Here is a 10,759-nt window from a genome sequence, read left to right on the forward strand (position 1 = left end):
TATGGACGACGAATATGCAGTGCACCATGACCATATTTGGAAGGTATTACAATGTGTTGTAAAGAAGAATGAAATATAGCACAATCATTTGTTCCGGAAACAAAATTATTCTAAAAAGAGACAGAAACAACCTTTTGTTCCTCGAAAACAAAAACATGTTTTCCGTGGCAAGTGTTTCGTATGCGCGCAAACAGAGAAAGTTTTTGGAAGCAATGCTTCTGCAAAGATATATCATTATTTGGGGGAGGAGGTGGTGGGGGCTGTTTTTGGACACGTGGGCGGTCTGAAGTGTAACCAAATTTATTATTCAACACATTGCAACACTGTCCGAACATAGTCATGGTACACTGAATATTCGTCGTCCGAAGTCAACAGATGTCCGACCTGTGATGTAAGTAATTCTGAGTGTCGGTGAAAAAACAAAAAGGCAAAATAAACATCGTCTTCAGCTTTTCTACAATAAAACTGTGCTTTGCTATAAAATTGTTGAATAATAAAACATCCCCTGATTTTGATATTCCGCGCAATTTCGCGGAATAATTGTTAAATAGGAGTCCTAGAGCAATGGTAAATTACAACGGTGATCGTGGCTTTATCTAGTGTGAGCCGAAAGCTAAAAGTGATCAATTTTTGGTATTGGTTTTTTTCCTACACAAAAGGGTTTCTTCGTTAAAGTATTGCATCGGCAATCATGTTGTTAAAAATCAAACAAAGCCTTTTTCCTATCTATCCTATTTTGGTGGAAGTTTTTTGGAATAAATTAGAGTGAGACCTTCTAATGAATGATTTAATTACATGGCGTACCATGCATCGTTAGACAGCCTGTCTGAAAAAATTCAGGCTTGAAAGAGAACAGAACCCATATAAACCTCAGCTGAGCTATCAAGCCACTTTCTGAGTTCGTAATAAGCCAGTGGGTGTTGAATAAATTAGAGTGAATATATGAAATATATCGTGTGTTTCTACCACAACCATATTCAACAACGTTTTAGTTTAACCGGAGTCAAACGTAAATTATACTGAACGAAACTCCGTTAAAGATAACCCCAAAGCTGGTACATTTTTGGGATTTTGTAAGTTTACTTAATCAGTTACGATTTACCAAAAAAAAGCTTCAAGAACCGTTAGGTTAATTGGTTTTCCGCACGTTACGTATTTAAACAGAACACAAAGACACGCAGCGCCGACCAGTCTCCACATAAAAGACTTGAAATTTTTTTTAGTAAATCGTAAAATGATTTAATGAACTCGCAGACGCAAAAGAAAATTATCATCTTTTAGCTCTCAAGTACAAACCGTATCTTTGGCAGACGCTTCTTAATATAATCATCTTTACGTTTTGACCGCGGCCAAGGTTTTAGTAGACGGAGAATTATCGCTGTTATGTATTACACTTGATCTAAGTTAAGCAGTTGTAAATAAAGGGAGACTGAAAAATTCAGTCTCCGTCGAAGGGAGTCGAACCAAAGGCTTGCGCGTTGCCGGTTCAGTGCTCTACCAACTGAACTATCAAGCCAGCTGGGAGTTGGTCATCTTTGAAGTGTTTAACAAACCCATGAATTATGAATAATTAGAGCGAATATGTGAATGTATTTGAACTATGGATGAAAGAGTTAATTAAACCAAGAGTCCTACGAACTTCCTACCCGTTTTTTAGTCTGTAACTATAAAAAGGTGTCGAATTCTTTCTTTAAAATTTTAACGCTTTGGAAACGCGGAAACGTTTTTCGATTTCGCAAACAAGGTACCTTTTATCGATTAAGCAGGCGGTCCTTCGTATTCAGTTGACCTTTATTTATTACCCTTGCCTTAATCATCCTCTTTTATAAGGTCCTTTTATTGAAGGAAGTCTATTTTAATTAATGATCAGATCGTCATGTATGCCACCATTTCTTCTTTTATGCCTAATTTTTCTCACTTCTTAACCGCCTCTCTGCAAAAAGAAAATAAAGGAACACTTTAATTAAATACACAGTCATCATTACTGGAGCAGTAGTGAAATCAATATCAATGTTTCCGGACAGAAATCTTTCTATATACCACAAAAATCGATCATTGAATGTTTTTTTTTTCTTTTTTCAATCGTTTGTTTTTTGTTGTTTTAGTTTTTCACTTCCAACCACATCTTCAAATGTCGTTCCTTGCTTGAATTGCTGTTGATCCAAGCTCTTGCAATATTAAAGAATTGAGATTACGAAATATACACAAACTCGGTATTGTCATTTACTGGCCTGAAATGATATTTAATTCAACTCTACCGACGCGAAATTTCTCTTAGTGTTTAAATCCTAACATAGTGCTTGTGTTACTCAAAGACAATAATAACTGCATTTTTGCCGGAGACGTTTTCTTCCAGAGAATGTAAATCGATTGTTTTTGGATAGGATTTTCGACGATATCGTAGATTGAGATCGATGGTGTTCTCTGAATTTCATAAAACTTTCATATTACAATTTTTTGTCCCTGTATGAGTTAACATTACCTTGAAATCGATAAAACCACTGTCCTTGATTTTCTCATCCCTAGCAATTTTTCAGTCGTGCATATAAATGTTCATGAGTAGTCATGTAACTTCAATGATATTACATGTCTTTTTTTTTTTTGCTTTAAAGTCTTACAAATAAGACATAACTCAAATAAAAGAACTCTTAAGTTTTAATACATTGAAAAAATCGACATACCTCGTTTGAAATATTTAGGACGTTTAGCTCTTTCGTACATTTCACGCATGACGTCGGCGTCTTGCTCAGGAGGTTGATAAGGGACTATATTTCTTCCAGCACGGATCACCGCTTCGCCTGAGTCGATAAAAGTTCCAGCCAGCAGTCCAATAAGCAGCGTAATGTACAATAATTTGTTCATAGTGACTTGACCACACTCGGTTGAATCCTTACTGAAAGGAAGGAATGAAGTTTAATGTACTACAGAACTCGGACACATGCCACTTGCAGTGACATGTCACGTGACTTTGTTTTTCTTGAATGAAAGTTGATTTTTACGACCTTATTTATTTATTTATTTATTTATTTATTTATTTATTTATTTATTTATTTATTTATTCATTCATTTATTTGCAAGTCCAATCGAACTCAGGAACTGAAATTGATTTAGGGGTACTGTCCTTTGAACATTTTACCAAATACGTATTTTTGTATTCTACTGGGCTGAGTTGCTCGAAGCATGGTTCGCGCTAACCATTGATTAAGAGGTATTAAAACCTATAGGTTGTCATGGCATTTAACCCGGGTTAGCGCTAACCATGCTTCGAGCAACTGGGCCCTGGTGTGGCAGGAAGGGTAATTTTGATTCCTTAGGCTATTTTTTATCTGCAGGTAACAACCGTACGAAAGCCACTTTTGCAAATTAATATCAATGAAGCGTCTAGGATACTTGCATATTGTTGTTTCACAGTGAGCCTAACTGACAAGAATTTAGCAAAATAATATGGGCAAAGCCATGCTCTCTAACATGCCTGCCATTCATATCCTTCTAACTTCGTAGGAATTCAAACTGTTATTAAATGTCGCCCTTTGATGCTTTTTCTTCAAAATTAGCATATAGGAGAAACGGCTGACACTGAGAGAATTTCAAGAAATTCATGTGACAAAACAAAAGAGGTTTTTGGAGTGACTGGAGTATAAAATCGCTCTTAAATGATCATGTGTCAGCGAAAGTTTGAACTAATGTCGTAACAAATTTATTTAAAAACAGAAATCTAACAGCTATTTTGCTTATTCTTATTCCGGAGTACGGTCAATCGAGCGCGACTCAAATTTCTCCTTAATGCGCGTGCGGGCAAACAAAGGTTCAATAAAAATCGATTCGGTAATTTTCACCAAAAAATATCAAATCTTATTTAAGAAATAAGTTTATAGGACACTGGATTGGGCTAAGAATTAAACAAAAATCAGACTGCACTGTGGGGAGGGAGTGTACTCAATCAAAAACAGATTGATAGATCGTTCAGTCGACCAATATTTTACTTGGCGCCAATAATAAATGAACATTGTTCTTGGCACTTTTTGTCGTTTATGGAGCAGGAAGTCTTAGCAACTCATTTCACGCTGCACAATATTGATTGTGAGCTTTCGACAGCTCAAGACAAATTGCATTTTCGATATTGCTATCGTTCGTAAGTCTATTTTCCGTTAAGTCATATTTTAAGGCAAAATGCAGAACTTTTACTCCGAAAGACCATCAAACTATTGCTACTGACTTTTTAAGTATGAGTCGCTCTTTTGCGTAAGCAGAAAATGTATGGATTAGGACTAAAACTATATCTCATAGACAGGATATTCGAAGGACGCTATTTCGAGCAGTGTTCTTCTGTGGCATTCCTTATAAGGTGACTCTTTCGAGTTTGTGGATGAAATCGTTAAGTGTGACCATTCAAATGAAAGCTACTGAGCGTTCCTGTGGTGCTTTTTAGTATGCTGTACAAGGTGGCTCTAACTTTGAGTCTGTGGATGAAATCCTAAAGTGTGACCATTCAAATAAAAGCTACTGAGCAGTACTTCCCTGCGGTGCTGTTTATTATGCTGTACAAGGTGGTTCTAACTTTTGTGTGGGTGAAATCCTAAAGTGTGATCATTCAAAGGAAAGCTACTGAGTAGTACTTTTCTGTGGTGCTGTTTATAATACTGTACAAGGTGGTCCTAGCATTTGAGTCTTTGGATCAAATACTAAAGTGTGACTATTCAAATGAAAGCTACTGAGCAATACTTTCCTGTGGTGCTGTTTATTATGCTGTATAAGGTGAATCTAACTTTTGAGTCGTCTGTTGTGGATAAAGTCCTGAAATATGAACACCCAAATGGTTCAGTGTTTGTTTTTATTTCATATTTCAGAATGTAGCTGTAGATTTTTGCTACGGGGTTGCACATCCGGCAGTAAGGAAATTTTAAATTTCAGTAAAAAAAAAAAAAAACATTTTAATTCAGGTATGTAATGGCAAAATGTATAAAATAGTAAACCGAAAAAAAAAATGTAAGATGGTAAAATAAGGCCTTACCTCAGATAGGCAGAGTTTTCCTTGTCAACGCTTGCCAACAGTGATGAAAAATGTTTCCTGTAAAACATTATGTATCCGTTGAATATCGCTTTAACATCTTTCTACTTACTTGAAAGGATATTAGCTTCTTGAAAACATAAGATCTTCACAAAGAGATAATAGCAATTTTAACAGCTTCGAGTTGTCTGGAAGGAACGTTTTTTTCAACTGAACGCCTTCATGTAACACTCTGTTGACGGGGATTTTTAAACTCACTCCTACATTTGACACTTCTTAGAATAAACGTTTCTATCTTTTTTTCTCAATTAGGTCTGCTAAACAAATTATGGAAACGTCTTGTTTATAACAAATGCAATGAATAAATATTACTGAATCTTGTAATACTAATATAATGAAGCTACATTCAATTAGTTTGATGGTTATAAGCGATAAGATGACCTTAATTCAACAGCGTAGAAATCTCCACATCTGAAAACGTTTTGTTGGTGACAATTTGACATACTTGAGTTATGTCGATATTTTGATTGTTGTAGTTGCGTTTAAAAGTATAACAAAAGGTTAAAATCATCATCTGTTCATATACGACATACACTAAAGAGAGCAGAATATCAAAGCGCTGCATTAACCAAACGTTTCCGAGCTTTTTATTTGATTTATGTTCGTTCACAGTTTGATACGTCAAGCTCTCGCAACAACAACCTTTTTCGTTTCATACAGATAAAAAATTATATTTTTTAAGCGTCGATTTCCAGCAAATTTCTATTTTTTGTTCACATAATTGTAGGCTATGTGCCAATAATAAACGGATGAGGTTTTGATTTTTATTGTTAGCATCAAAAAGAACCAACGAACTAATAACATATTTTCCTCGCAAATCCGCTATTCTTAACCATATCTTAGTTCCTGGATTACTATTATATTGGATGTTAATGCTCTTGAATTTTCTTTTGGACAATCTTTCTCGAAATCAAACCGAAACGCTACTCTCTCGACTGTACCTGTCCTTGTTTCTGTGAAAAGAGGGATTGCTTGCATACAGCTGTTTCGTCAAAGGTTGTCAAAAAGGCGTAAAAGCGTACGCGACAATAGCGAACGGTACTCTGGGAGATACCCAATCAATTTCAATAAAAGCTCAAAATCCACAATGCCTAGACGGTACAGCGCAGACTTGAGATGGTAAGCAAAATAGATTCTGAGCTAACTTCATCTTTTATGGGCTATTTCTTTGTCCCTAGTCCCTTGAGAGGTATAAAACGTCCCTCTGGAACCGTTTTCGGACATACCGATTCGATTGGAAGCTTTTAAAAAAATATTTGTTTTTCGTCCAAAAGTCGACTTTTTCCCAACGGATAGGCCACTCTTTTGGGTCAAAGTGACAAAATTTTAAACTCGGCATTTTTCACTTCTTTATGTCGGTAAGGATCTCAGCGTGCCGAAAAACTCCATAGAGAATCATTTTAAGTGCAACTAACGCCCTGACAAAGAAATTTCCGTATTACCCTAATCCTCACTCCATCTTTTGTGGGCCATTTTTTTGTTCCTCGTCCTTTGGAAGACCTAAAAGGTGTCTAAGGGAACGTTTTCGGATCTACTGATTCGATTGGAAGCTTTAAAAAGAATATTCGTTTTTGGGTCAAAAAATCGACTTTTTGCCAAAGGTTAAGCCCACAGTATTGGGTCAAAAATGCCCAAATTTTAAAGTGGACATTTTTCACTCCTTTATGTCCATAGAGATCTCAGCGTGTCGTAAAACTTCCTTAGGAATCATTTTCAACTCCAAATAATGACCTGGCAAAGAATTAAAAGAATTATCTGCTTTGCCCTTATCCTAACTCCGTCTTTTCTGGGCTATTTCTTTTTTCCTGGTCCCTTAAGAAACCTAAAAGGTGTCTCAGGGGACGTTTTCGGATCTACTGATTCCATTGGAACCTTTTAAAATAATATTTGTTTCTGGTCTAAAAATCGACTTTTTGCCAAGCGATAAGCCCACGGTTTTGCGTCAAAAATGACCAAATTTTTCAAGTGGACATTTTTCACTCCTTTATGTCCTTAGGGATCTCGGCGTGTCGTAAAACTCTGTTAGGAATCATTTTGAAGTGCAAATAATAACCTGGCAGAGAATTAAAAGAATTCTAAGTTTTGCCCTTATTTTGACCCCATTTTTTCTGGGTTATTTCTTTGTTTTTTGTCCCTTAGAAGACCTGAAAGGTGTCTCATGGGACGTTTTCGGATCTACTGATTCGACTGGAGGATTTTAAAAGAATATTGGTTTTTGGTCGAAATTGACTATTTGCCAAAGGGTAAGCCCACGGTTTTGGGTCAAAAACGACCAAATTTTAGAGTGGACATTTTTCACTTCTTTATGTCCCTGGGGATCTCGGCGTGTCGTAAAACTCCCTTAGAAATCATTTTAAAGTGGAAATAATGCCCTGGCAAAGAATTGAAAGAATTTTCTGTTCTGCCTTTATTCTGACTCCATCTTTTCTGGGCTATTTCTTTGTTCCTTGTCCCTTGGGAGACCCTAAACGTTTCTCAGGGGACGTGTTTCGGATCTACTGCTTCGATTGGAAGCTTTTAAAAGAATAGTTGTTTTTGGTTCAAAAATCGACTTTTTGCCAAGGGGGAAGCCTACGGTTTTGGGTCAAAAATGACCAAATTTTCAAGTGGACTTTTTTCACTCCTTTATGTCCTTAGGGATCTCGGCGTGTCGAGCAACCCCCTTAGAACTCATTTTGAAGTGAAAATAATGACCTGGCAAAGAATTGAAAGAATTTTCTTATCTGCCTTTATCCTGACTCCATCTTTTCTGGGCTATTTCTTTGTTCCTGGTCCCTTGGGAGACCTAAATGGTGTCTCATGGGACGTTTTTGGATCTACTGATTCGATTAAAAGCTTTTGAAAGAATATTTGTTTTTGGTCCAAAAATCGACTTTTTGCCAAGCGATAAGCCCACGGTGTTGGGTCAAAAATGACCAAATTTTTAAGTGGACATTTTTCACTCCTTTATGTCCCTAGGGATTTCGGCGTGTCGTAAAACTCCCTTAGTAATCATTTTGAAGTGAGAATGATGCCCTCACAAAAATTGAAAGAATTTTCTGTCTTGCCCTTATTTTGACCCCATTTTTTCTGGGTTATTTCTTTGTTTCTTGTCCCTTAGGAGACCTAAAAGTTGTCTCATGGGACGTTTTTGAATCTACTTATTCGACTGGAGGCTTTTAAAAGAATATTGGTTTTTGGTCTAAATTGACTATTTGCCAAAGGGTAAGCCCACGGTTTTGGGTCAAACATGACCAAACTTTCAAGTGGACTTTTTTTACTCCTTTATGTCCCTAGGGATCTCGGCGTGTCGTAAAACTCCCTTAGAAATTATTTTAAAGTGGAAATAATGCCCTGGCAAAGAATTGAAAGAATTTTCTGTTCTGCCCTTATGCTGACTCCATCTTTTCTGGGCTATTTCTTTGTTCCTTGTCCCTTGGGAGACCCTAAACGTTTCTCAGGGGACGTTTTTCGGATCTACTGCTTCGATTGGAAGCTTTTAAAAGAATAGTTGTTTTTGGTTCAAAAATCGACTTTTTGCCAAGGGGGAAGCCTACGGTTTTGGGTCAAAAATGACCAAATTTTCAAGTGGACGTTTTTCACTCCTTCATGTCCCTAGGGATCTAGGCGTGTGATAAAACTCCCTTAGAAATCGGTTTTAAGTTTAAATAATAAACTGAAAAAAAATTGAAAAAATTTTCTGTTTTTGCCCTTATTTTGACTTTATCTGTTTTGGGTTATTTCTTTGTTCCTTTTCCCTGGGGAGACGTAAATGGTGTCTCATGGGACGTTTTTGGATCTACTGATTCGATTAAAAGCTTTTGAAAGAATGTTTGTTTTTGGTCCAAAAATCGACTATTTGCCAAGGGATAAGCTCACGGTTTTGGGTCAAAAATGACCAAATTTTCAAGTAGACTATTTTCACTCCCTTATGTCCATAAAGATCTCGGCGTGTCGTACAACTCCCTTAGAAATCATTTTGAAGTGAAAATAATGACCTGGCAAAGAATTGAAAAAATTTTCTTGTCTGCCTTTATCCTGACTCCATCTTTTCTGGGCTATTTCTTTGTTCCTGGTCCCTTGGGAGACCTAAATGGTGTCTCATGGGACGTTTCTGGATCTACTGATTCGATTAAAAGCTTTTGAAAGAATATTTGTTTTTGGTCCAAACATCGACTATTTGCCAAGGAGTAAGCCGACGGTTTTGGGTGAAAAATGACCAAATTTTTAAGTGGACATTTTTTACTCCTTTATGTCCCTAGGGATCTCGGCGTGTCGTAAAACTCCCTTAGAAATCATTTTGAAGTGCAAATAATGCCCTGACAAAAATTGAAAGAATTTTCTGTCTTGCCCTTATTTTGACCCCATTTTTTCTGGGTTATTTCTTTGTCTCTTGTCCCTTAGGACACCTAAAAGTTGTCTCATGGGACGTTTTCGAATCAACTGATTCGACTGGAGTCTTTTAAAAGAATATTGGTTTTTGGTCTAAATTGTTTATTTGCCAAAGGTTAAGCCCACGGTTTTGGGTCAAAAATGACCAAATTTTCAAGTGGACTTTTTTCACTCCTTTATGTCCCTAGGGATCTCGGCGTGTCGTAAAACTCCCTTAGAAATTATTTTAAAGTGGAAATAATGCCCTGGCAAAGAATTGAAAGAATTTTCTGTTCTGCCCTTATGCTGACTCCATCTTTTCTGGGCTATTTCTTTGTTCCTTGTCCCTTGGGAGACCCTAAACGTTTCTCAGGGGACGTTTTTCGGATCTACTGCTTCGATTGGAAGCTTTTAAAAGAATAGTTGTTTTTGGTTCAAAAATCGACTTTTTGCCAAGGGGGAAGCCTACGGTTTTGGGTCAAAAATGACCAAATTTTCAAGTGGACGTTTTTCACTCCTTCATGTCCCTAGGGATCTAGGCGTGTGATAAAACTCCCTTAGAAATCGGTTTTAAGTTTAAATAATAAACTGAAAAAAAATTGAAAAAATTTTCTGTTTTTGCCCTTATTTTGACTTTATCTGTTTTGGGTTATTTCTTTGTTCCTTTTCCCTGGGGAGACGTAAATGGTGTCTCATGGGACGTTTTTGGATCTACTGATTCGATTAAAAGCTTTTGAAAGAATGTTTGTTTTTGGTCCAAAAATCGACTATTTGCCAAGGGATAAGCTCACGGTTTTGGGTCAAAAATGACCAAATTTTCAAGTAGACTATTTTCACTCCCTTATGTCCATAAAGATCTCGGCGTGTCGTACAACTCCCTTAGAAATCATTTTGAAGTGAAAATAATGACCTGGCAAAGAATTGAAAAAATTTTCTTGTCTGCCTTTATCCTGACTCCATCTTTTCTGGGCTATTTCTTTGTTCCTGGTCCCTTGGGAGACCTAAATGGTGTCTCATGGGACGTTTCTGGATCTACTGATTCGATTAAAAGCTTTTGAAAGAATATTTGTTTTTGGTCCAAACATCGACTATTTGCCAAGGAGTAAGCCGACGGTTTTGGGTGAAAAATGACCAAATTTTTAAGTGGACATTTTTTACTCCTTTATGTCCCTAGGGATCTCGGCGTGTCGTAAAACTCCCTTAGAAATCATTTTGAAGTGCAAATAATGCCCTGACAAAAATTGAAAGAATTTTCTGTCTTGCCCTTATTTTGACCCCATTTTTTCTGGGTTATTTCTTTGTCTCTTGTCCCTTAGGACACCTAAAAGTTGTCTCATGGGA

The 10,759-nt window shown here is 36.8% G+C and overlaps 1 long non-coding RNA gene across 1 annotated transcript; it reads right to left on the reverse strand.

The window, feature by feature from the left end:
* Positions 1–1,833: 1,833 nt before the first annotated feature.
* Positions 1,834–2,883, reverse strand: LOC146468701 (uncharacterized). Its single transcript, XR_014867467.1, has 2 exons — positions 2,682–2,883; positions 1,834–1,933 (listed from the first exon to the last, which is right to left on the reverse strand). It is a non-coding gene; the product is annotated as an uncharacterized LOC146468701 (long non-coding RNA).
* Between the last annotated feature and the right edge of the window lie 7,876 nt (positions 2,884–10,759).

The sequence above is a fragment of the Pavona decussata genome, unplaced genomic scaffold (genome assembly GCF_977016875.1).
Source record: "Pavona decussata unplaced genomic scaffold, jaPavDecu1.1 SCAFFOLD_130, whole genome shotgun sequence".
Taxonomy (NCBI): Eukaryota; Metazoa; Cnidaria; class Anthozoa; order Scleractinia; family Agariciidae; genus Pavona; species Pavona decussata.